The sequence below is a fragment of the Tursiops truncatus genome, chromosome 7 (genome assembly GCF_011762595.2).
Source record: "Tursiops truncatus isolate mTurTru1 chromosome 7, mTurTru1.mat.Y, whole genome shotgun sequence".
NCBI lineage: Eukaryota > Metazoa > Chordata > Mammalia > Artiodactyla > Delphinidae > Tursiops > Tursiops truncatus.
This window is the reverse complement of record NC_047040.1, coordinates 81,766,917-81,794,521: the sequence shown is the minus strand read 5'-3', so window position 1 is coordinate 81,794,521 and position 27,605 is coordinate 81,766,917. Positions and strand designations below refer to the sequence as shown.

General features: G+C 34.9%; 1 protein-coding gene and 1 long non-coding RNA gene across 15 annotated transcripts in view; both read left to right on the top strand.

The window, feature by feature from the left end:
- The window catches only part of MBD5 (methyl-CpG binding domain protein 5), a 405,239-nt gene that overhangs the window by 16,347 nt on the left and 361,287 nt on the right, over positions 1-27,605 (top strand). The window lies entirely within an intron of this gene.
- LOC141279199 (uncharacterized) lies at positions 1,812-16,474 on the top strand. Its single transcript, XR_012333126.1, has 2 exons — positions 1,812-15,614; positions 16,310-16,474. It is a non-coding gene; the product is annotated as an uncharacterized lncRNA (long non-coding RNA).

Sequence of the window (27,605 nt, the reverse complement as noted above, 5' to 3'; positions counted from 1 at the left end):
TTACTGAATGATCTTTCATTTTTGCTAAGTCCATATTTGTACAAAATTTTTAGAAGGGAGCTCTGCCCCTGGAAGACACCTATGTTGGTGCCATGGTTCCTGAAGCTCTTGTCTATTAGAACTTTTCAGGGGTGTATGTTTCTTTTTCTCAGTGAAGAAAGTTGTTTCCTTTAATTATCTTGAATTTACTTAGCTACAGCATACTTCTTGCTGAAAAAAGAAGAGAAAAGCAGGGGATGGTGGAAGATTAAAGGCACAAGTTTTTCTGGGATGGTTTTGATCTAACACTAGTTTGAAATCCTGTTACTATAGACTAATTCTGGTTATGTCTGATAAGAAAATACTTTGTAATAAATTTAAATTAAAGGGTATTCCAATCACATACAATGTTTTGACTAAACTAATAGATATAAGGATTTGTAAGAAAGTTATATGATTTCATCTTCGTTTCCATTATAATTTTTGTATTTCACTTTCAGTGTTACTGTTTAATTCCTTTAAGTTAACAAATAGTTTGAATTTTGTTTTTTGTGGTTTTTTTTAAAGGCTATTAAATAGGAAAACTACGTACACATCCTAGTAACTTACTTTGACTTAGGGACAGCAAAGCACAATTACAGGATCACAGTTTGAGAAGTAAATAAACTGAAAGTTGAGTCTGCAAAGCTAGACATAGTAACAACAGGAAACATCTCATCTACAATGCATATGGCAAAGGAGAAAGATGGTGCAACAGACTACAGACAAAAATAATAACTGGGAGTTAAAAATGCATATTCTGCTTTACAACCTTAGATCTGCCATCTCAGAAATAATAATACTGTATCATTCTTCCAGATATAATATGATGATATGGACATACTTTATAAGAAAATTTTTTTTTCTTTGAGTATCTCACTACATATTTATACATTATTTATAGTTAGGGTGTAATGCCTTCTGTATTTTTTAACCTTTACTATTTTTCTCGTATATATCTATGGTTTTGTCTCTTAGGGACACATACTATTTTCACTTTATTGTTGTGCCAGATTTTAAGAAATTTGTTACATGAAAAATTGAACATACAAAGGCTGTAAAGTAAATGGTGAAAAGGTTTCACTGAAGAATTCCTTTAAATAGAAAGCTCTTCTAATGTACTGAAGTGTTTAAAAAATCATTTCCTACCCTTGGCTAAGAGAAACACAAGGAAACTCAGTGCTGAAATGTCAGAAGCCACTGCTGCTTGAATAGTAATCAGAAATGAGGATAAAGCATTTCTGAAATTTTAATCATAAACTAATGAAAAAGTGTTCTGCATATAGAAACTCCATTTGCATCTAACTTCTGAATATATTCATTTTATCAAGTAAGTTACTATTGTATATTGTGTAATTTTATTATGTTTGAAATTAGTTTGTAGAGTCTATATGAAAATAATATATGGAGTAAGGAGTTTTTATATGTAAAAAAGACATTATTATATGAGTATCAATTGAGCTAGAGTACTGGCCTGTCAGTTATGTTTCAAAATATTTGATACTTAGTTTGGGCACGTGCTGTTGCTACTCTTTTAGTACAAGGGAACTCAATGGTCTGTAATACTGGGCTATTGTCTAGTTTGATATTTAATCAGAGCACCCTACTGATAGGAAAGTTCATGTCCATCAAACCTGAGCATATAGTATATGTACAGAGTTAAATATCTTGCTTAATGATTCTCTGTTTCTCCAAGTCTGTCATCTAATTAAATAACACTAACACAGTTAAGTTGATGTGTGTGTATATATATATATATATATATATATATTTTTTTTTTTTTTTTTTTTTTTGCGGTATGCGGGCCTCTCACTGTTGTGGCCTCTCCCGTTGCGGAGCACAGGCTCCGGACACGCAGGCCCAGTGGCCATGGCTCACAGGCCCAGCCGCTCCGCGGCATGTGGGATCTTCCCGGACTGGGGCACGAACCCGTGTTCCCTGCATTGGCAGGCGGACTCTCAACCACTGCACCACCAGGGAAGCCCAGATGTATATTTAATGGTATTGTTGAAATTCATTATAATTAGGAAAATATGATAGATTATTGGTGTAAACAACAATAATAATAGGTTTTTTTAAAAATACATTTTTTTCTATTTTATTTGTACAAACTCTAATGTCAGCTTTGGTAACACATACAATGTAATCTTTGTCATATATACATACATTAGTTTATTAATTGTTTACCCCATCCCTAACAAGTTGGCATATTAAAGCAATACTTTCATATACGCTTTCTTCTTGGTCTAAGGTAGTTCTAGTGAATGCACATTGAAATCATCCAAGGCCAACCTCTAACATTTAAATAAGAATCTCTGAAGGTGGGGACCCTAGTATTGTTATTTTTAAAAGTTCCTCAGATGATGCTAAAGTGCAGCCAGTATTAAGAATTATTGTTCTAGAGCTAAGATCTGCTGTCTTCAAATTCTCATGCCTTGCTCTTGAGAGATCCTTAAACATCAGGTTCACAGGGTGCTGGAGCACTGATGGCACTGCAGAATCTGGACTCAATAACTTGTTTTGGGTGTGACACTAGAGTGATGAATTCCTGTGAGGATGGCTTCTAGATCCTCAACTCTAGTTGAGACCAGAGCTCTCTGAGACTAGAGCGAGATAACTGAGAACACTCATCCTGGCTCAACCCAGGGAAGAATTTGGATAGGGACCTTCTGACTAGTCAGGTGAAATTGAAGTGAGTTTTGAAGTTTCAGGAAAGTAATGTTTAAAAATAATCGATATATATAGGCGTTCATGCCTTGAAGTACCTTGAAATGGACCTCCAGAAGAGCCACCACCTTGCCGTCATAAAGGTCTTTCTTAGGGAGGAGGCTGAGAACCAGGTATTAACAGCCCTCCCCCTTGTCCCAGCACACACGTGCACACTCATGCATATCATACATAATGCCACCCAGTTATTCTAAAGCGAGTAAGGTTACACATATTTTGTTGCAGAAATTGATTACTGCAGCAGCAGAAGTTTCTACCTTGCCTCCACTGCCTTTCTTCTGCTTTCTCTCTACCCTCCCTCTCTTCAAAAGCATAAACAAAAAACTTTCATTTAATACCTAGTGGCTTGTAACTTGACATTTCTTAAGGGGAATGGACTTTCTCCTTAAATAGTTAGAGATGAAGAACTTAACGTGGAAACATACATGTTGAAATCTTCTCACAGCATAATGTAGTTTTTTAGCAAGTTAAATGTATCTTGAGCCAGTATTTTACTCTGGGAGTGACAGGGATAGAAAAGCTCTGCAACCTAAGGGGGATTGCTCCCTTCCTGGTTTGCTGCTTACCTTTCACTGGGAACAGATAAATAAGATATATACAAAAGTACTATTTAGCTACTAAACCTCAGGTGAGCAGTTTAGTTGCCAATAAGTGATTAGCATATAGTATTCTTGCTTTAATAGAATTTCTGTTTTATAAGACTGTATGTGGAGATAAATAGTAAATGCTATTATAATAAGAGCTATTAAGTGGATGATACTAGGGTTCAGAAAAAGCATGCTTTTTTCTTCCTTTTCTTTTCTACATAATAGTCATTAGAGTAATTAAGCATCCTCATGAAAAAAAGTGCTGTTGCACTAAGAGTTCAGTGATTGTACACCTCTACCCTTCCTTTTCCTATCATTTATTTTTAGTGCCTATATAACAATTTAAAGTTGCATCTTCCTTTTTATGGCTGATGAGAAGCATATGCCTCTATGAAGAAGAAAGAGGTTTATAACTTACAGATAAAATGTTTCTCACAGCTGTGAGTAAGCTATAGAGACCTTCAAGTAAAAGGCCAAAGGCCCTTTTTATTTATTTTTTTTATTTTAAATAATGCCCTTGGATACCTAAAGATATTTAGATTAGCCTTAAAAAAAGTACAATTTTAAAAATTTTACATTATCAAGATTTATTACATTATTTTTTTAAAGCTGTACAGTTCCTCTAAAATCAACATTAAATTAATAGTAAAATAAAACTTATTTCAACAAATTCGGGAAAAGAAAAAGGAGTGAAAAAAAGCAGTGACAAGTAGAGTTGCAGATCTCATAATCTCTTGGAAAGAAAACAGTGATGTTGATAAAGTTTCCATACTAGCATTTGGTAATTTTATTTAAAAAAAAAAAAATTGGAAGGTGCCTGCCTCTACAGCTGAAAAAGGCAAAGGAGACTAGACTAGTAATGCTAAATGAAGTCTTACAAGTTATAGGAATCCAGTTGCTGAAAAGGGATTTTTTTACTGAGACTTTAGGGCTTCTGAAGGCAACATGGCTTTTACCCTCTTTTGGGTCTTGGCTCCCTTTGAGAGTCTGATAAAAGCATTATTCTCTTGAGTGAGGGTGTCTATGAAAAATTCTATATTACTTTCTTTATGTATCGGAGTTTGTGACCTTCTGAAGACTAATAATTAACTCCCTTCAACCACTTGCATCAGAATCACCTGAGTTGCCTGTTTAAAACACAGACTACTGGGCTATACCCCAAAGCTACTGTAATAGAATTTCCAGTGACCTGGGTTCTGAAATTTGCATTTTAAAAAGCATTTCCACATGAGTCTTCTGTTCACTACTGAAGTTTCAGAGTCACTGCTCTAGAGCTTTATGTATTATTACCAGTTCTGGCCCTGGCCTAGAAACAAGATTTTAAGTGATATTGATACTTGACTTACCATATGTTACCTACTAATTTCTTACCTGCCTACAAAATATCAACTAGATGCCTTTAATGTTAATGAGTTAATGAGTACCAGGATTATAAAGAAATGAAGTTATTTGTGCTGGGTTGATCATTTTAATTAAAAGAAATGTTATGAAAGAAACATTTTAGATCCTAGGTCTGTGGGTACATATGATGTACAAATTTAGATAAATTTAACTTATTTCTAGTCTTTGTAAAATATACTTATTTGCTCTAAAAATGTATCTACAGTTACTCAAGAGGTTAATAGACATCATACTGAGATTTCCAATGGTAGGTACTTCAAAATACTGCTACCCCAGAATAATTGAGGTTGAATACAGTGTGAATTTTGGAAAAATGAGACGTAGAGAATTATTTTAAAATACATAAATAAATGTACTTCAAATAAATGTACATAGTATTATGAACTATCTCCAGGAGTCATCTCTATATCTGAATGAATCAGCCTTATTTGTAATGCACATATTAAGTGGTGGTATATAAATTATGCTGCTAAAACAGTTTAAAGACTGCTTGAAAATAGTATGTAAAATTTGACCAAACATATCTGTCCAGGTGTTGTTAAGGTCTTAATTTATTTTTGCTGGTTTCCTTCATAGATAAATTCAGGGTTGAACTTTAGACTAATAGGGACATGCTGTTATTTTAAGTTATTGCATCTGGATTAATGAGCTAGTATGCCCATGTAGCTGAACTATTTAGTATTAATGCATAAACACTTTTGTACTATGATGCTGAGAGACAGGTTTTGAGTCCAGTATTCTTAGGACATTTCTTTAAACACAAGAAAAAATTCCTTGTCAACAATTACACCATATACTTTAGTCAACTTTCTCACTAAACATGTTGCTGAGAGTCAGGGAAGATCAAGTAAAATGATGTAAATTACTCACTGAAGGCTTTTTTATTGATATGAGGAAGAAAGTAACTATAAGGTGATCAGTGGGTAAGTGAGAAATACCATTTCTGTGTGGGAATAATACTTGTACTATTGTTATATTATTGGTAAAATAAAAAGTCCTATTAATGTTCATCTGTATATTGCTTTCTTAAAAGGAAATTAAAGTTAATTCAGTAAGTATTATGTAAAAATCTATTCTAAGGTTTCTGGAAAATACATGAAAATACCCTATAGATTTTTTCATGTCTCCTATGATCATCCAAACTTGCATAAAAACAGTTTAGATAGTTATTCCACAAAGATTTAAAATTTAGTTTGTGACCTTGTCACTGCATCTTTTTTATCATACAAGAATGTACTTCTTGGGGCTTCCCTGATGGCGCAGTGGTTGAGAGTCCGCCTGCCGATGCAGGGGACACGGGTTCGTGCCCCAGTCCGGGAAGATCCCACATGCCGCGGAGCGTCTGGGCCTGTGAGCCGTGGCCGCTGAGCCTGCGCGTCCGGAGCCTGTGCTCCACAAAGGGAGAGGCCACAGCAGTGGGAGGCCCGCGTACTGCAAAAAAAAAAAAAAAAGAATGTACTTCTTTTTATGGTATATTTTTCAGTGTATTGAATTCAGTTTCTTGTTCCCTTTGACTTCCTCCTCATGTGTCCCTCAAGGGCACACACACATATGTTCACACATGCAAATGGTATGCAAAATATAATATACACAAATAGTATAGTTTATCTCTGCAGTAAGAATTACATTATATTTTCATATTTGACACATGTATTGTAATAGCTAACTTTTTGATTAGCGTGCTAACTGGTACATAATAAGTATGTATTTTATTTGCATTATGTCATGTATTCCACACAGTCATCTTCAAAGTAAGTACAATTTTTATTCCCGTTTTATAGATGAGAAAACGTATTGAGGTGAACTAACTCAACCAAGGTCACGTGATTAGTAAATTTTAAACTAGGTTTAATATCAGTACTTGATTTCTTAACCACTATGGTTTACTAACTTGAAAGGTGACTTTAAAATATGGTTGATCCTCGAACAACGTGGTTGTTAGGGGCACTGACCCTCCCTGCAGTCAGAAGTCCACCTGTAACTTATAATCAGCCCTCCATATCTGTGGTTCCTCTGTATCCCCGGTTCCGCATCTGCAGATTCAACCAACAGTGGATCATGTGGTGCTGTAGTATTTACTATGGAAAAAATCCTCATGTAAGTGGATCTGTGCAGGTCAAACCATGTTGTTCAAGGCTCAGCTGTATATCCAAAGTCTTTATATTAAAAACAATATTTTTTAAAAAGCTAATGTAGATTCTTCTCTCTCATGAAGATACTTGAAGGAAAGATACTAACTTACTTGCTTATTATGTGCCAGACATAGTATAGACATTTTTATACGTAACATTTAATCCTTATTTGTAAGATAGGCTTCGTTATCCTCTTTTACAGATTTAAAGTAAGGGTCCACTTGTGTAACTTCCTAAGGTCATAGATTATTTGGCACAGGCAATATCTGATACCGTAGTGCTTGGGAATGGTGAATAAAACACTGAACTTGGATTAGGTGACTTTCTCAAGTAGCTTGGAGACTAATTATTCCAGGATAAACGGCAGATTAAGTGTTATAGGGGAAAATGTCCTCTAGCTACCAGCAAATGTAAAGAAAAGATGTCATTTCTCTTCTTTCTCTCTTGTCTTCATGCTATTAAGTATGTTAGGATTCTCTGCACATAGCAATTTAGAAGTTATGAAGACTTTTACTCCTCAGTCCTAGAATGGATAATAAAACTATGTCTTGATTTACGTATACAGTCATAGTGCATACAGATCAAATCAGTTCACCAAGGGTTTGTGGTTGTTTTAAAGAAGGCTTTCTATATACCAGTGATGTTGTGAAAGAAATAAGATACAAGATCTTTAAAGGTTTTATCATTAGTTTAGAAGTCTGCATAAACACATGTTAATTTGACAATATATGATTAAGTCCTAGAGTGAGTGGTTAACGGTACGTCCCAGAGGTCCTTCAAAATCCGCATTTATATAATTAAACTTATAAATATCTCCCACAGACCTCTCTTCTGCTCATGTTTACTCTCTTGGATGTTGTCTTCCCCAGTTTCCCAAGTTAGAAATGTCACAGTCTTCTGCCACCCCTTCCTTTTCCTCCATAGTCAAGCAGTCACCAGATCTTATAGAATTTGTCTCCTTTCTAATCCATAAGTCTTTTCAGTTCTATCTTTGTGTTAGGCCTACTGCTGCTTCCTTAGCTCATTCCTTGGCTAGGCAATGATAGTATTACATAGTCTCTTTAGTTAATTAATTTGCCTCTAGCTTTCTCTACACTAGTCCATATTCTATCTTTTACTGACGTTAGTTCCCAAACATAAATCTAGTTATGTCATGACCCTGATTAAAAACCGTAAGAGGTACCCTTTCATTTTGGCTTATGTAAAATCTTATTTTCAGTCTGGCTCATAAGCCCTTTATCTTCACTGTTTTACTTCAGCTTAGACCTCCAGCCTCATCTCCCATTACTTCTCCTCTTATTTCTTTTCTTGCAGCTCACCCAATTGCTTCCTCTCCAAGGTTATGTTGTGCTTCTTCAAGTCCCTTTGCCTTTACACAAGTGCTGTCTTCTGTACAATGCCTCTTGCCTTGCTGCTCCCCTCCCTCACAACCCAAAAGGACATAGTTTTTCTACAAGTCTGAACTCAGATGTCACTTCCTATCATATCATCCTAACCCTTCTCAAGCAGAATTAATTTGCTCCCTCTAAGTTGATGGCATACACATTTATCTTTTATCTGATAAGGTAATTATCTCTACTTTTAGTGTCTATCTACCCTCAAGATTATGAGGTGTTTGCTTTGTTTTTATTTGTACTTTCAAATCTAGCCGAAGTCATAACAGATGCATGTCCTGGGTATATTTTAGTCATTAAGAACATAGGCTTTGCAGAGAGTCAGACAGACCTGGATTGAAATAAGGGCCCTGCAACCAAAAGGAATAGAATACATTTTGTGTGGAGAAAGGGGAAGTTCTGAAAAGAAAGGAACATGGGCAGTGGCAGGTCTGGATATTTTTCACATCCTGCTTGGCCAGGATTAGAGGCAGGTAATACCTCAAAACCTACAAAAGGCCCAACTGGGAAACACAAATTCAATTAGCCAATATTTTTACTAAACACCTTGATACATGCACAGCTTTTTGCTACACAAGCACTAGGAGTGTGAAGATGGGTAAGACACGGACTCTGCTTTTGAAAAAGTTCAGCATGAACAAGGAAGATAGACATATAAGTAAATATAATATCGTCTACAAATATATATTAATAAAGTAATTGTGAGGAACAGAAACCCCTTAGGAGAATGTCTCCTTTGGCAGAAAAACCTCAAGTCCAAAGTGCTGCCCTAGCAAAGTTTTAAAATATTAATTGGAATTCTACAGATGGGTAAGATGGTAAGGGCTTGGTAGACTGAGAACAGCATATACTAAGGCATGAGGTACAGAAGCAGCAAAAGTAGAGAAACCATTGTTTGTAAGATTTCGTGCATATGGTTATCTTAGCCTTACAAAGCAGCCTCTACTAAGATACCATAGATAACACCCAATTTAAATGTTTACATATGCTCTCTTGAAACAATCCTCATATCAATTTGTTATATCCTTTCCCTTTGAAATATAAAGTGGGTAGGAGCATGAACTTTGGAGATCAGAATTTGAGTTCAAATCCTGAAATACTTAGTTTTGCGAAGCATCATTTTACCATTCGTAAAAAGGGGTTATTAACTCTACCTATCCCGCAGGGATTTTAGAAGATTCAGAGAGAATGCATTCAAAGCTGTTGGCACAGTGCCTGGTCCATAAGAAGGTCTCATCAGGACTCCGTAAATGTTAACTATGTTGTGACTCCTGATAGGCCTTTTTAAAAATCTTATTTATTTGAGAAGTGATTTATTGAGTGCTTACTGTTTATTAGGCGCTGGAATTACAAAGATGAGTAAGGCACAACCTCTGCCCTTGAAGAATTTATAATTTATGAATACATGCACTATATCCTACTACATTTTGAGAATCAATAATTAATAACCTGGAAAATGCTTTGGGGGTTGGTTATAATAAAAAAAAAAACTGAGAGAAGAAGCACCCAGATGTCTTTGGGGGCATTAGGAAAGTGTTTATCAACGAAGACTGTGACTTGAAGAATGAACCAGTTTGCTGGTTTAGAGTTGGAGGATGGAGAGGAGTGAGGCTTTTCAGGGAAAAGGAAGAGCATATTCAAAAGGAAGGAGAAGGTAACATAACTCGTTCAGAGAAAGACAAATGGTAGAAAAACCTCTAAGAGAGGAAAGGATGGGAGTAAAAAAACATGCAGGGAACTGAATCTTCTCAGGTGAAACTCTGTGCTTGAAAAGTACCCCAGAGGGCCTAAAGTTACAACTTTGCTCCTCTAGAGAAGTGATAAATTCTTTAGATTGAGTATGAGAGAAACCTCTGAAAAATTGCCCTGTCTCAGCCTGGGGTGCTGGGGTGGTCCACTCATCAGGCATGAAGTCTTGCCTAGTCTAAGCAAACACTGCCAGTCCTCCGAACAGTGAGCACTAAACACTGGGTCAAAGGGTGGGTGGGGTAGGAGGAGCAAAGGAATGGGAATTCATTAGTGATGTTAGTATCTGAGAGATGGTGTCAGCATCAAAAGTAAAATCGTCCATGTTGTAGGGAGACAGTAAGAAAGAAGAAATTTCCTGTGGTTGCTGAAAATTTCTGGAAACACATGAGATAGATTAACCAACTAGACTGTGGTTTGATGGACAGCACCCCAAAATTGGACAGCACCTTAGCTCTCTAGAAGCTAAAAATCATGTGGATTTTGTAGAATATCCCATGGAGTCAGCCATTCTTAACTTTTCCTTTGAGCCAAGGGAGGAATTTGGGTAGCACTAGAAATTCCTAGAAATCTTTGGTTAAGCATTAGGCATAGAATTTTCATCTATTGCAATGGTTGTATTTTTTTTCTTTGTTCTATTAATATGTTAGTTTCACATTGATTAATTTTCAAATGTTGAACCAACCATGCACTCCTAGGATAAATCCCACTTGGGTGTCATATGTAATCCATTTAGATGCTGCTGGATTTGATTTTTAGTATTTGATGATAATTGTATTTATACTCATAGGAGATATCGGTCTGTAGTTTTCTTGTGATTTCTCTATTTGGCCTTGGTATCAGGGAATAGTGGTCTCATAGAATGAGTTAGGAAGTATTCTTTCCTCTTGTTTTTTGGAAACGTTTGAGAAAAATTGGTGTTAATTTTTCTATAAAGTTTGATAGAATTCAGCAGTGATGCCGTCTAGTCCTGGACTTTTATATTAGAAATTTTTTGATTATTGATTTAGTCTTTTTACTTGTTCTAGGTATATTCAGATTTTCTATTTCTTAGTCAGTTTTGGTTATTTGTGTGTTTCTAGGAATTTGTCATTTTGTCTCGGTTATCTAATTTGTTTGGCATACAACTGTTCATAGTATTCTCTTACAATTCTTTTTATTTGTATAAAGTCAGTAGTAATGTCCCTGTTTTCATTCCTGATTTTAGTAATCTTAGTCTTCTCTCTTTTTTACTAGGTCAGTCTAGCTAAAATTTGTCAGTTTTGTTATCTTTTAAGAGAATCAACTTTTGGTTTTATCAGTGTTTCTCTTTTACTTTTCCTATTCTTTATGCTTTATCTCTGCTTTAATCTTTATTACTTTCTTCTTGCTTTGGGTTTAGTTTACTCTTTCTAGTCTCTTAAGGTGAAGATTATGTTATTGATTTGAGATCTTTTTTCTTTTTTGATGTGGGCATTTACAGCTATAAATTTTCCTCTTAACACTGCTTTCACTGCATACCATAAGTTTTCATATGTTGTGTTTTCATTTTCACTTATATTAAGGTATTTTCTGTTTTTTCTTGTGACTTCTTTTTTGATCTATTGATTGTTTAGAAGTATGTTGTTTAATTTCCACATATTTATGAATTTTCCAAATTTTCTTCTGCTGTTGATTATCTTATTACATTCCATTGTGATCAGAACACACTGTGATTTCAGTCTTTCAAGCTCAGATACACATTTCCATTATCACTGAAAATTATCTTGGTTAACACTGCTCTAACATAATGCTCTTTAAAATGTTCCATGGACCAGTACTGACCTGCAGACTGTCACTGGTCTGTGACACAGTAAGTCCAGAAGTTGAGAATGTTTAGAAACTTTCACAGCTGCAACATCCGAGCACATGACCAGTTACCTCATAATGCATTTTTATTGTAGTTTACATAGTATTGATCTAATCTGTGATAGATAGGAAATTTTAAAAAATACAACTGATTGTTCACAATGGATAATTTGAGAAGTACTACTCTAAGGTAGGTTTACATAAGAATTGCAGGATCACAGTCTATTCATATGTTCAACTTTTACAAGATAAATTCAGTCTGTTTTCTAAAATCATTGTATCAATTTATACTTCCACCACCAGGGAATGAGAGTTTCCATTGCTCTGCTGTTTCTCTGACCCTTGGTATTGCCCACCTCCCACTTTTTTTTCCAAAGTTTTGCCATCTGGTAGGTGTGAAATGTCATCTCATAGTTTTAATTTGCATTTCTCAAATTACTGATGATAAGTATATTTTCATATGTATATAGTACATTTGTGATTCCATTTTGTCATCTTAGGAATTATTTATATGTCTGGATACTAATCCTCTGTTGGTATGTTGCAAATATCTTCTCCTGTTTGCAATTTATTTTTATGGTGCTTTGATAAGCAGAAGTTCTTAGTTCTTTTTGTGTCATGTTTAATAAATTCTTCTATAATTTCTTTTTATTTTAAAGTTTTGTCTTTCACATTTAGGTCTTTGTGCCCACTTGCACTTGAATTTGATTTCTGTGTAGAATTTGAGATAAGGATATAATTTTATTTTTTTTCCTATGTGGTTAAGTGTTCCAGGATTGTCTCTTGAATAGATTTTCCTTTACCGTTGATTTTCAATATCAAATTGGCCTTAAGTTATGTTTTAATATATGAATAGGTCAACTTCTGGACTCACCATTGTGTTCCATTGATCAATTAGTCCAATCCTTGCCTTAATTGCTACACCTTTAAAATAAGTCTTGATAGCAGATAGTATAAATCTTGTCATGCAGTTCTTCTGTGGAAATTTCACCATCAGTTTGTCATTTGTCTTTCGTATGTTTGTTATTTATCCAGAAAGCTTACTAAACACTCTTTTTTCATTCTAATAATTTATTTGTACACTCTTGGGGTATTTTTAAAATAATCATTCTCGGCAAATAATAAAACTTTTGTTTGTTCCTCTCCAAACCTGATACCTATTATTTCTTCTCTTTGGCTTCATATGGGGGCTAGAATCTATAGTGCTGATGGCAATGGACATGCTTGTAATGTTGCTGATCTTAAAAAGAATGCTTTCCACATCACCTTTAAGCATGACTTTTTTTCTTGTGGATGCCTTTTATTAGATTTTTAAAGTCCTCTTCTGTTCCTAGTATTAAAAGTTTTTATCATGCACAAATACTAAGTTACATTAAATGCATTTATTGAGATGATTATATGATTTTTCTCCTTTAATCTGTTAATGCAAATGTTAAATTACATTTAAGCGATTTCCCAAATTAAACCAACTTGGCATTCCTGTTATAAAACCAACTTAGTCATGTTGTAATATCTTTTTTATTCAATACTGGATTAGATTTTAAAATGTTTACTTTGGGCATTTTGCATCTCTATTCATAAAGCAAGACTGTTCTGTAATTGTCTTTTTTTTGTAAAATTAGTTGATGAGTTTAACCTTTTTTTTTTTAATTCTCTGGAAGTGTTTGTATAAGATTACAATTTTGTTTCTTGAATGCATAGTGAAATTCACCTGTAACCCATCAGAACTGTTGTTTTCTTGTGAGAAAAATTTTAACTTTTGATATAATTACTTTAGCGGCTGAAATATATTTAGGATTCTAGTTTGTTCTTTAGATAATTTATTGGATTTTTGGGGGGTTCATCTGTGTCATTTATGTTTTCAAATTTATTGGCATAAAATTGTTCTTAATATTCTCTTATCTGTTTAATCATATGCATTATTTGTTATATTCCATTTTTCATATTTAACTTTTTAATTTATGCTTGTCATGTTGTTCATGATTAACCCTGTAATGGCATTATCAATTTTGTTCATCTTTTGAAGAACTAGCTTTTGGGTACAGTGAGTCCCCTACGTACGAAGGAGTTCTGTTCCGAGAGTGCGTTCGTGAGTCCAATTTGTTTGTAAGTCCAACAAAGTTAGCCTAGGTACCCAACTAACACAATCGGCTATATAGTACTGTACTGTAATAGGATTATAATGCTTTTCACACAAATAATACATAAAAAACAAACAAAAAATAAAGAAAACATTTTTAATCTTACAGTATAGTGCCTTGAATAGTACAGTAGTACAGTACAACAGCTGGCATATTAGGGCTGGCATCGAGTGAAAGGGCAAGAAGAGTTACTGACTGCAGGAGGGAGTGGAGGTGGGAGATGGTTGAGCTGAAGGATCCTCAGCAATAGGAGACGGAGGGCAAGCTGCAATTTCACTCACACCTGACACTGATGGAATGCATGTTCACATCTTTGAAAGTTCACAACTTGAAGGTTCATATGTAGGGGACTTACTGTATATTGATACTTACTATTGGCTGCTTATTTCCTACCTAATTTCTTTCCATAACTATCTGTATTATTTTCTTCCTTCTACTTTTTTATTTTGCTTTATTCATTATATATTATGCTGACTTTTAAAACTTTAATTTAGATGCTTTCTCATTAATTTTCAGCCATTTATCTTTCCTAATGTAAGCATTTAAGGCAATTAAATGTCCACTAAGTATTGCTTTAGCTGTATCCTACAAGTTTTGATATGTATGGTTTTTGTTAATGTTTTCTTATAAATATTTTCTGATTTCTGTTGTGATTTCTTCAGTGACTCCTGAAGTTTTTAAAAATTCTTTTGTTTATTTTTGGTTTTGTTTTTGTTTTGCCTCAAGCCTGTAAGAGTATCTTTCTTGTTACTGATTTCTGCATTTAAAGGCATTGTGGTCATGGGATGTGAGCAATATGAAGACCTTGTTACTTACTTAGTAAAAGGACTATAATTCTTAAAATCCTATACTATAATACTGGGATCAGTTTTTCCAATTTTAAATCCAACATGCTAAAAAAAACATATATATATATATATATATATATATATATATATATATATTCAGTGTACTTTAGGGTTTGTAATTTAGTCAAGTGCATTTGCAGTACTATCATTACTTAGGTTTTTCCCTTCAGTCTTAGATATTAGCAGTAGCATGAAGAGAAGGCCCACAAAATTATTCCCATACTTAAAAAAAAAAATTAGGTTCTAAAAACTTTTACTGAGTTGTTGTTTTATTTTCTAATTTGTTTTGTTTTCTGGGCCCTGAAATGAGTACTGTAAATCTGGTTCAGATTTATTGATTATAAAGAACAGACATTAAAATATTCAGTGTGATTTATAGTTCATTTCCAAAGACTTTTTATCAACAACGATGTTCTTTACCCTGTACTTTTAAACTCCACAAAGAATAGTGTTCTTAGAGCGCTGTTTAAAGGGAGGAAGGAGTAACTCTCCCCTCCCTACCTTTTATCTCAGAGTTTGGGTCAGCATTTTTCCCTTTGTTTTTTTTTTCCTGCTTCCGTCTTACAGTATGTATTACATTTATGTAACATTGAACTTTTATGTATTATTTAACAGTGTCATGAACTGTTTTCTGTGATTGCTGTATGTTAGATACTCACAGATAAACTACAGATTAGGTAGTGTCTGTATTTTCCAGGTAATGAAACCAAGACTGAAATGCTAAATACCAGTAAATGGGACAAGCCAGAGTTCAAACCCGTCTCACTCCAGTGTTGCTAACATTTATATTTGTGTAAGTTTTGTTCTGTAGATCTTTTGTAGTATGTGTGATCTCATTAAGAAGCAATTTTAGACCATGGATGGCTTAACATGTCCCAATATATGAATAGTTGTTTCGATTTTTCAGATTGCTTTAATTTTATTTCCATTGCAAATGCTTAAAAAAGATTTTCAGAGGCTCTAACTTGTTTACTACTAAATATTCCCCACTGTCATTTATATTTAGTTTCATCACTTCGTTAAAAGAATGAGCAAAGTGTGGTCATAAAGGTTGATCTGTCTCCCCACATACTTTTCCATTTATCTCTAGCTTCTATATAGAATAGATACAGTGCTTGAAGTTTTCCTCGGGTAGATTTCATTATTTCTGTCTGACCTTAAAAGATTTGTTCAAAGAATGTCTGTTAGGCAAAAAGTTTGCTTGAGTTATTAGTTTAAAAACTTCCTGGTAGACTGCATTTTTTTGTGTATTCAACATGGCATTCCAGAAGAACATAGTGGCCTTATATGAGCTTGGTCAAAACTTCTCCTGGCTATTTCAGAAATTAAGTCATTGGAACACAGTGAAAGTGTTTCATGAGGTATATTGGATGGATGGTTGCATACATGGGTGAATGAGTGAGTAAATAAATGGAAATTTTGCATATAAGTTTTTACAGTAGCTAGTCTCCTGTTGTGTGTACCTTTGTAATGTTGCTAATATTATAGATACAACAGCAGCAGAAAGACTTTCTGGATGAAGAACCCTGGCAAGAACTTCTTATTAATCCTTCATTGTGGTATTAAAAAAAAAAAACAAAAAACTCATGTATCTGTTTCTGTAGTTTGCATATTTTCATCATACCATGATTTATAAATACATATTGAACCCAAGAGTTGTCAGTGACTTTTTTAATATGAAAATATTTGCACATGTGTGAAACCTGGTTCTAACAATTGAAGAAAAGTATAATTTACTATTTGCTTTCCATATATACAGTAAACTACAACATTCACACGTTTAGTAATGGAGTGCCCAGTAATCAACTTTTCAGCCCTATTGGCATCACCAGACTCTTTTTTTTTCCAGCTTGATTGAGGCATAATTGACAAAATCATAAGCTATTTAAAGGGTACTATGTGTATACATATGCAAGGTGAAAGGATTCCCTCTATCAAGTTAATTAAGGAATCCATCACCTATGTTTACCTTTCTTCCCTTCCTTCCTCCTCTCCCCTCCCCTCTCCTTCCCTCCCCTCCCCTCTCCTTCCCTCCCCTCCCCCTCCCTCCCTTCCCCTCCCTCTTTTTTTTCTTCCTTCCTTCCTTCGTTTCTTTCTTTCTCTTTCTTTCGTGAGAACATTTAAGTTCTATTCTCATAACAAATTTTAGTTATACAATGCAGTGCTATCAACTGCAGTCACTGTGTTTACATTAGAATTATCATATTCTTAAGTTTGGATATAGTACAGCAGTTTTACCTTAATACATTAAACTAGTAGAAATGTAATTAGTATTAAGTGAGCTGTGCCAATATACTAGTATAATTAAAATATTGTTTAATAGTCTGGATTTAAACATTTAAAATTATTTTCCAATTAAGAAATAACCAAAGGAAATTCTTCCAGTTTGTTACAGTGAGGGTTAATTGTACTAATCTGCTTTTACGTTGCATACACTTGTAAACTGATTATTTTAGGGCCTAACTGAGGTATGGACTGCCATTCCAAAATTCATTGAAAACTTCAAAGTAAAAGATTTATTTTGTTAGTATCCTTCTTAATAATGCCCAGAATTTCGAGTGTTAAACAGAAAACTTCACAAAAGACATTTAAAAAAATATTACTTCCAAGTTTCTTTTTCTTATAATGACTGATTATTTGTTTTATAAATATATTTTTGTCATTTCTCCCTAAATGACCTTACCTCAGTCAAATCATGTACCATTTTACCTGGCCTTTATAGATGGGGGTATGGGTCTGCTGTTTATCCTGTCACCTTGCCATTTTATTATCTGTTCATTTTCTAACTAAATAGGCTTTATACATGTTTCCACCAAGATTATGAAAAGGTTAGATAGGACTTATTTCTGATGATGATACCCTTTATCCCTCCTTAGATTCTTTGTGTGTTATGCGTTTTCTTCTCCACTGCAAAAAAGTTTCCCAATCTCTGGGTGTTGCAGTTTTTGAAATAGTTTTTGAGGTTTAATTTTGTCAAGGTGTTTAAAAATAATATAAATAATTTTTTACTAATTTTTCATTTTTTGAACATATTCGCAATCCCATAGAATTTTTATTTAGAATGTAACTCCTTTACAAAATGTTCTTTCCTTTGTCATAAATAACCCTGCTTGCCTATTAGAGATACAAGTCAGACCGATCTGTAATTATAAGAATATTGTAATTATAAGTAGCTGGTAATAGTATTTAAGTGATCAATGGCACAGTGGTGAGGTTTTTTTCTTTTTATGTTTCTCTTTTCTGTTTTTAAGTTTACTTCCTAGTCACTTCGGTAAAGCTAGGAAGTACATAAAACTAGAAGGAACCACTGTTAAGACTTCAGCATGTTTCTTTGTTTTTTTCTCTACCCTTTCCTCCCTTTATGTTTTTTCTCTATACCTGTGCATTGTGTATCTAGTTTTTCTTAATCAAAGAAAAGGGGAAATTTATGCTATTATAAATATATTTCCATGTTATTCAAAACTTTTAAATGTAATATTTCTTTGTGTATATATACCATAACTTAGCCATTCCCTTAATGTTAGACCTTAGATTGTTTCTAATATTTATTATTCCACGGCAATAAGTATTTTTTTACATAAGACTTTATCAGCATCTCAACTTCCAAAGGCTAGAATTCTTGAAAATGAAATTCCTGAATCAAAGTTTATGAAGTTTTTTTTTTTTTTTTAATGTTTTGGCCACGTCTTGTGGCATGTGGGATCTTAGTTCCCTGACCAGAGATCGAACCCGCGCCTCCTACATTGGAAGCGTGGAGTCTTAACCACTGGACCACCAGGGAAGTCCCTATGAAGATTTTTAAAGCTATCTTTCATATTGTCAATTTACATATCTACTCTGGCACTATGTTAGATTGTCTTATTTACCATTGAATGCTTTGGGTTCTTTCTTCTTTAAAATCTTTAATTTTTATTTCTTTGTATCCTCAGGATATTAAGTGTTTCTCATGTACTTTTTTACCATTGGTACTTCCTTTTTTTTTAATAGGCTATCCATTGATATTCACTTTGTTCTTTTCATCTATTGAGGGCCTAATTTTTTATTTATGAATACATAAGAGTGTATTGTATAGTATGGATATTAACATTTTGTCATGTTGGCTGAAAATATCTTCCCAGTTTGTTTGCATGTTAGATTGAAATCAGAATTATCATAAAATCGTTTTACAAATTCTCTTCCTGTTGGCAGCCTTAACCTTGAGATGAATAAATATAATAATATATACACATGTATGATATCATTTTTGTTTTGTTTTGTTTTTGGTGAGAGGAAAGTTGCAAGATGTGAAAATTTGACATTACTTCCTAGCATCTTAATTTGTAAAAAGTAAAAAACAGCATGGTTCCTGCTCTTAAAACACTTAGTTTTTATTCCAAATTTGCATATTTTCTAAACTACATTCTTTTGAGCTACCCTAATCATTGAAATTTGAGTCCCTTAACATACTTTCAAAATGCATATAATTTTATATTTTGTATTTAGTAGCTTAAATATTTAATACTTTGTCTATATTCTATAAGCTCAGAATAATATATAAACTTTTGCTGAAGTCTTTTTGTTTTAACTTCATGTAAATGATATTTTGTTTTGCAGATGTGTGATTACTGTTACAGGCAAACGAATATCTAGTTTAAACTTAGGTTTAGGAATTTTTAATAATTAATGGTACTTGAATCATAAAATTGTTCCTGAGTTTTAACTGTTAGTATGATTTTGGGGGGTGTCATTTTTCTTTCCACCACTGGCATATTCTGATAAGGATTTCTGAAATATTGTATATACTACGCTAAAAGGAAAAAATATATATATTGCAGATTCTTTTCTAGAAAATTACAAATTGTCTTGGAGAACACAAGAATTTCTGAGAAGATGTTTACAGATTCCTTGGCATCTGTGACCCAGTTTGAGAAGCAATTTGCTTAGCCTCTCTCTCAGTACTCCAATAAAATTTTTGAGAATTATCTTCATCACTAACAGGGGAAAAAAAACACAAAATGTTTTTAAAGAAATATGAGGTACACATTACTTTTAGAGTTTGTTTTAGGGATTGTGGATGGATTGAGTACCGATGTTTCTTTGGTTTCTTTAGAATTTAAGTTATTCTTCAGATGTTTTGAACTTGTGTCTTTCCTGAAATTTTAGGAGCTTTATACATTTCTTGTCTCTGTTTTAGTTTAAACCTTGCCATTGAAAAACATCCAGATTTTAATTTACCTGGGAAATAGAAGTAAAATAAATGGCAGGAACAGAAGTTGGGGATCCTTAGGATTCTTTCTAAATTGTATTGCCCTAACAAAGGGGTCAACACACTTTTTCTGTAAAGGGCCACCCGGTAAGGCCCTGAATGTTTTATGAGCTAGACTCAACTTTGCTTTTGTAGCACAAAACTAGCCACTGACAATACATAAATGAATGGCATGACTGTGTTCCAATAGAACTTTTTTTACAAAAACAGACAGACAGTGGGCTTGGTTTGCTAATTCCTGTGCTAATGCATATTTTGGATGAGACTGCCTACGTGTGAACAAGGGCTCACTTATTAAAAAAAAAAAAAAAAGTTGGTGATCTTGATGCGTCCTCTCTAATGGCCCCTTTTGCCATCACTGTACAATTTATACATCCTGTAAAACCTATGAATGTACCAATTATAATATTGCTGCTTTCTTATTTACCAGTATCTGAGACCTTTGACCTACAGACCCTGCCCAACCCAGTTCCTAGTCAGGGTATTAGTGATCTCATTCTTGGAAATTAACCTTTCTGCCTTTTAGCACATTGTCCAAATGCCTAGGTTGAGTCTGTAAGTGCTCTAATGCCAATAAGGTATACCCTTCTCCACCATTGTCACCCTGTTTGATCAGACTAGAGTCTGATAACTTGTCCAGTATTGGTAAACTTCCATTTCCTGGGATCTCATGGGACTGCAGCCTCTTATACCAGGCAGAGAATCCTTATGCTTCTGCCTTATATAGGATTGATCTCAGGAAACGTACTGCTTCTACTACTTATCTTCATGTGTCATCACTACACAAAGATCCCTTCCATATTGCTCCTTCTACCAGCTAATATCATTTAGAAGTTAGTGCTACCCTAGATCAAATCTACATTTTTCCTCATAACACCTTGGACACTCTAATTTTTGCGGCTCCTCACGTTTCTCTGCGGCCAGCTAATGCCCCCAGCCCCAACCATGTCCATTCCCAGCCATTTTTCATAGGGCCCATCAAGCCTCACAGCTGAGCTCACCCTCCTCTTACCTAGTGACAAAAGAGCACTAACTTTGAGATAACTACCTGGCAAATAATTGGAAGCTTTATGTTGGCCAATTTCCCCTCCCTTCCTTCCTTCTTGCCTCCCCTCCTTTCCTCCCTTTATTCCTTTAGTAATTGATGTATGAAAAACAATACTTAAAATATTGACAGCAATTTGTTCTTTTGTATAGTCCACTGCTTTTATATTGATGTATTTCTGATAACATACTTGAGAGGTGAAATTGTATATTGTGGTCACTTCTTGATACCTAAAATTATGGTTCCTGCTTGTCTTACCTCCTTCAAGCCCTACAACCCAGTGATTAGGTGAGATTCTTTACTGCTTTAGAGTCTGACAGAGTTGCACAGCCAGCATCTGAGAAAATAAATTTAGGCATCACCACTTTCCAAAAGGAAGATTTGGGACTAGGTAGCTCCTAACGTCATCCCCAGTTTTCAAATGTATAAGCCCCAACTGCTCAGAGAAGAAACAGGGGAAGGGTGAAACATCTTTGCTTTATTCTGGAGCATGTACCAAGAAGGGCCTGGCAGGCCTCTTTCCAGCCTCATAGGCCCCCATGTTGAGGCTCTCCTCTCTTCATATATCCTGGTATTTCCCAGCGTTGTTAAGGCAGAAGTGGGAGGAAGGTCGGTGAGAATAGCTTTAAGATTGGAGGAAGCTGGACCCCAGTAGGCTGTGTGAACCTATCAGTTGAGGTTCCAGCTATCAGAAGAGCAAACCTTTGAGTTTGGGAGGTGTTTCTGTGTTTTCCTAGCCTGTGAACATTCTCTATCCCGTAGTTGAAACCAGACTGTTTTCTTTGACAGTAACAGCTCAGAAGCAGTGTTATGAACATTTCAGATCATCATTCAAAAAAGATGTAGGGGGGCTTCCCTGGTGGTGCAGTGGTTGAGAGTCCACCTGCCGATGCAGGGGACATGGGTTCGTGCCCCGGTCCAGGAAGATCCCACATGCCGCAGAGCGGCTAGGCCCGTGAGCCATGGCTGCTGAGCCTGCGCGTCCGGAGACTGTGCTCTGCAACGGGAGAGGCCACAACAGTGAGAGGCCTGCGTACCGCAAAAAAAAAAAAAAAAAAAAGATGTAGGACAGCCATTTTTAGGAAAGGAAATTAATATAGGGATATCACAGTATGAATTAAAATGTGAATTAAAATGTGAGTTTTTTCAAAGCTGAGTGTGTTAAATTAAATGACCGCCTGTTAGATAAATTAGAGATGACATGGAAAGTGTGGGATAGGAATGTTACAAAATAAAATGCTAAGTTTGAATATTCTATGGATTATAGGGGTTTTTTTTTTAATAGAAAACACTGTAAACTCTGTGCCTTGTGTGATTTTTCTTAAAGGTAGGGAGATTGTCTGTTGATGCTCATTGGCTGGAATATATTCAAAGCAGAGCTGAAAAGATGAATTTAGCATTTAATTGATGTGTGATTAATACAACATATCTGTTATTTGTATGTTCCAGAATTAAGCAGATGGTATAGTTAAAGCTTTGGGGATAGGGAGGGCCAAGAGGCATTTACAACATTATTTTCACTGGGTAGATTTATAGGTATTTATTGATTTTTAAATGCTGTGTGTTAATAGGTAAATATTTTACGTATATCTGATAATGATGCCTCATCTCTCACAATCTACTCACCTTAGTATTTCCTTCAGCAGTACTAAACTGTTTTTAAATCTACCACATATACTGTGTTTTTTCTCACCTCCAGGGCTTTGCTCAAGCTATACTTTCAGTGAAGAATGCACTTCATTTATCTGTGCTTGTTTCATTCTTATCATTTGAGATTTGGCTTGGACATACTGTCAGGCTTCTTTTGTTCTTCAGAGAATTTTTGGCACCATCCAGTTTTGTACTCTGTCATGTTAGAATTTTCTGGGAACGCCTAGAGAGCAAAGATGGCGTTCCCAGCACCTAGCATAGATCATGGCACATCAAGGTGCTCAATAAGTGTTTCGAACTGAATATAGATTTAAGGCTAGTTGTATCTATTCTGGTTAATACTAAGAAACACAAGTTAATGTTGTTAGAAGTTTTGACCCTATTCACAGTAACTGTGCAAAATAGAATACAAAGGGTGCATACACTCTGAATATTCATTAATTCAGTACATTTATTGAGCATTCACTCTGAACCAGACACTATGCTAGATGCTGAAATGTCTATGAGCTTTAAATGTATCTACATCAAAAAAAGTATTTTGAACCCCAATTAAGAGCCACTCAGTAATTGTTAGGCATTTTTGTTATATTTGATTTTCTTTACAAATTATCATTAGACATGGAGCAAGATAAAGTCTTCAAGAATTCAGTAAACACCTTATCTCATTTGCCAAGACATAAATAAATTTTTCTTAAATTCTGATACCTCCAAGACTCAATAAATTAATCTGTATCCTATAGATTCATTCCAGATGACTTGTTACATAAGTAAATATTGTTTAGGATCTCACTCTCAATGTTACTTAAAAAACAAAAACATTGAATTTAGATTCTATTTTTATTCAACTGTTAACTGGAATTAAAACAAGTGGAAATAGGATGCTGTTCAGGGTTACAAAATAATTTCATTCAATTCCTTTCCTCTGTCTTACACTACCCCCTACTTCCATCCCTCCCCCTATCCTCCAAAGCTGACTTTTAAAATCTCATGATAACTGAGTGGTCATTCTTACGCTCATCTCACACCGGTGCTATAGAAAGCATCTTGCTCTGTGTGGGTAAAGGTTTAAGAAAACCTTTTCCCCTTCAACATGAGAGTTTGACCTTCTGTTAACTGCTCGCTCTGTTTCCTTGGTAACCTGATAAGGGTAATATATCAGCTGTGTCACTAGGCAACATTGCTTATGGTAAAAATTGATAAACTTCATCTGTACTGATAGCACTACACATACCTGGCAGGAAGCCATATCTTTGGGTTTCCCTGAATGTGGTGACTCTTATAAATGGATGTGTCCCTTGAAGGGATCCTGGAAGCTATGCCTATGGAGTTGTTACAAGAGGTACTGACACCTGGCGGGACATGAGGCCTCTAAATCAGTGCAGCTTCCTCATCTGTCTGATGTGGGTCTCATCTTGTACTGAAGCCATGATCTAGGAGACCATTACGTGGACTGCTACAAGGACTCCTACAGAAGAGGAACAGCTGACACTGCCCTGCTGGCAAACATCAGTACTTGTCCTGTAACATTCTGGGTAGACTGTTGCCTGCTGTAGCTTGTGGTTGGCCTGTGAATCTGCATATTCAGTTTGATCTAAGATTTTTTAGTGTGGTTTGAGCATCTGACGTACACTTTGTTTCTGAGATCATGCTAAGGAGAGAATGTATTGGAAGAACAGAAGCAGATCTTAGATTAGTTATTTCACAGTAATGCTCCCTTTGAGATCATATCTGAATCCAGGAGTTTTTTCCACACTGGGTTGTAGAATACTTCCAACAAGTAACTTCTGTTGGAGAAAGTCTGATTTGGTTGTACACTGCAGTATTTATTTGGTCATTTGTCAAGTATTCCCACTGATGGTGCATCGATAGTTTCCTTTTTTGTGGCTTTTATGAATTAGGGATCATCTTAAGAATAAGGAGATGATGAGTGATAATTGTAACCAGTTAGCACTTTGTGGGTACCTCATTTCACTTTCACTGTGTCGTTGCTCTCTGTACCATGTTGATAGATTCTTCATCTAATTTTACTAACAGTTACTCAATTCTTCTATTTAAAATTTGCCCTTCTAGATCATTTATAAGAAAGGATTTCATTCTCTGGTTATAATTTTAAGTGATGTGTTGTTACCAGTAGGTAAAGGAAAATATCACAAAGGTTCTTAAGAATTGAGAAAACACTTTAGACTAAAACCCAAATTTTTAGCTAATGCAGGATTCATTCATTTAATTTTTTTTAATATTACAGGAACGAGTAGTTCTCTTTCGAAAAATTGTAATGTATAGATAAATGAGAGTAAAGTTTCCAAATGTGTAATTTCATTGTTCAGAGATACTGTTAGTATACATGTTTTTCATTACATACCTTTTGTTACTCTGTGTGAATATACAATGTAAAGGTAGAAGGAGGGAGGAAATGAGAGACAGAGCAAAAGAGACATATCTATTCTATTGTAATTTTTTTAATGGGATCAAAATGTGCATACTTTTACACAACCTTTTTTCATTTGATACATCGTAAATATATTTTCATGACAATACATGTTTATCAACATAATTTTAAAATTCCAGATAGAATTATACTAAATGGAAGAACCATAATTTATTTGATCAATCCACTATTGTTGGCATTTATGTTTTTTCCTTATTGACAGGAGTCTTTCTTAAGAGCTCACAGTAAATGGTTATATAGCCAGTGCTTTTTTCTGGATTTAACATTTATATAAATGTCACCTTATACTATGTTACTGTGTTTAGCAGCTGTGTCACAATGCTGGATAATAAGGAGCTTGTGGGAAACTCTACAGTAGGTGGTTCCTATTTATATAAAGTATTGCTAAGCCATTTTATCCTTATTTTTTCAATATCTTCATTAATTAAATAACACAAATACTGAATAAGATCAAAGGACAAAAGCATGTGATGCTTCCGTAAAGACTTCTCTGTATATCAACATAGCACTCTATTTTAGGGGTAAGATTCAGTCACTGGTGCTTTTATGTGATGATATATGTAATATCCATTTCAGTAATTTGAAATTTGTAGTATGTTTGCTACTAGTAGGACAGAGAAGTAATCCCAGCTGCTTTATTTAAAAGTATCACCACAATTGTTAGAACATAAATCAATAAGAGAACCTCTGGAAAAACAAACCAACAAAAAAATCCTCAGACAGAATGACCATTCTGTTTTATTATGGTGGGACCAAGGTTCTTTAATGGAGAAATAAGTAGAGTACCAGGTATAAAAGTTTGAGGGCATATCTCTAGTTCACATTTCACCATCTTGTCCAAAAGTGTATTTTGGAGATTTTTTTTTCATTTTTGCATTGTTAAACTTCATGCCATTCCTCTGATACTACATAGCACATTCTAGATTGTTAGAATTATAGAAAAGTCTGGCAACTTCACTGCTGTGAAAATTGGAAATACAGAAATAACATTATAAAAGAACTTAATATTTTGTTTATATAACAGTCTTTTAAAATGTAAGTGTAAAACTTTAATATTACTATAAATTGATGATAACTCCAAGTAAAGTAATAATTTAACTTTAAATTACGTTTAAACTATGTCTATAAATGATAGACATAGTTTAAAATATTGAGAATTATTTTTATTTAAAGTTAAAATCACTAGTATCAGTCTAGTAGATTATATTTTCTCCCTCTTTCTGACACACTCCAACTGTTTTACATATGTAAATATACATAGATATTTATGTATGATGTATTTTTCTTTATGTGTGTGTATATATAAAAATGTGGGTTTATGTATATGTACATATAAATATGTGAATAGTTAGCAGAGGGCCACAGTTATTGAGGCAGACATTGTGCTAAGTCACTTTATATTCTCATTTAATCCTCCTAATAATCCAGTGAAATAGGTACTCTTCTTATCCCCCCCCCTTTTTTTTTTTTTGCGGTACGCGGGCCTCTCACTGTTGTGGCCTCGCCCTTTGCGGAGCACAGACTCTGGACGCTCAGGCTCAGCGGCCATGGCTCATGGGCCTAGCCGCTCCGCGGCATGTGGGATCTTCCCGGACCGGGGCACGAACCCGTGTCCCCTGCATTGGCAGGCGGACTCTCAACCACTGCACCACCAGGGAAGCCCTATCCCCTTTTTTTGAGATGAGAAAATTGGCATGTAGAGAGGAGAAGTGACTTGTCCACAGTTACACAATCATTAAATAATAGACCTTGGGGCTCAGACTGAGGTCTTTCAATGCTTTAATGGTATTATAGCTAATATATATGCCCAGTATGTTTCTACCTGTTGGACTGTCTGTTCATTAAAGATGATCTTAGATATTTTCTCTGTGCTAGTTCAGCATTACCCATTTCTGTCCGTGAGTCCTCCTAGGTTGCCCTCTGTCTTTAAAATGCATTCTGTTGGGCTTCCCTGGTGGCGCAGTGGTTGAGAGTCCGCCTGCCGATGCAGGGGACACGGGTTCGTGCCCCGGTCCGGGAAGATCCCACATGCCGCTTAGTGGCTGGGCCCGTGAGCCATGGCTGCTGGGCCTGTGCGACCGGAGCCTGTGCTCCGCAACGGGAGAGGCCCAGCAGTGAGAGGCCCGCGTACCGCAAAAAAAAAAAAAAAAAAAAAAAATGCATTCTGTTTTAAACACTTTTAAAGAACAAAACTGGTTGTTTTTGTCTTACAAATTTTTCTTAGAAGATGTCATGTTGGATAACTCTCTTTTTAGTTGAAAATGGAATAAATGGTTAACATACTGTGAGTTTTGTAATCATTAAGTTTTGTTTTTAAATAATTTTCATGGTGTGATCAAATACTAAATTGGAAAGATTATATGAAGAAAAAATTTAAAGTTCTTTGGATAGTACA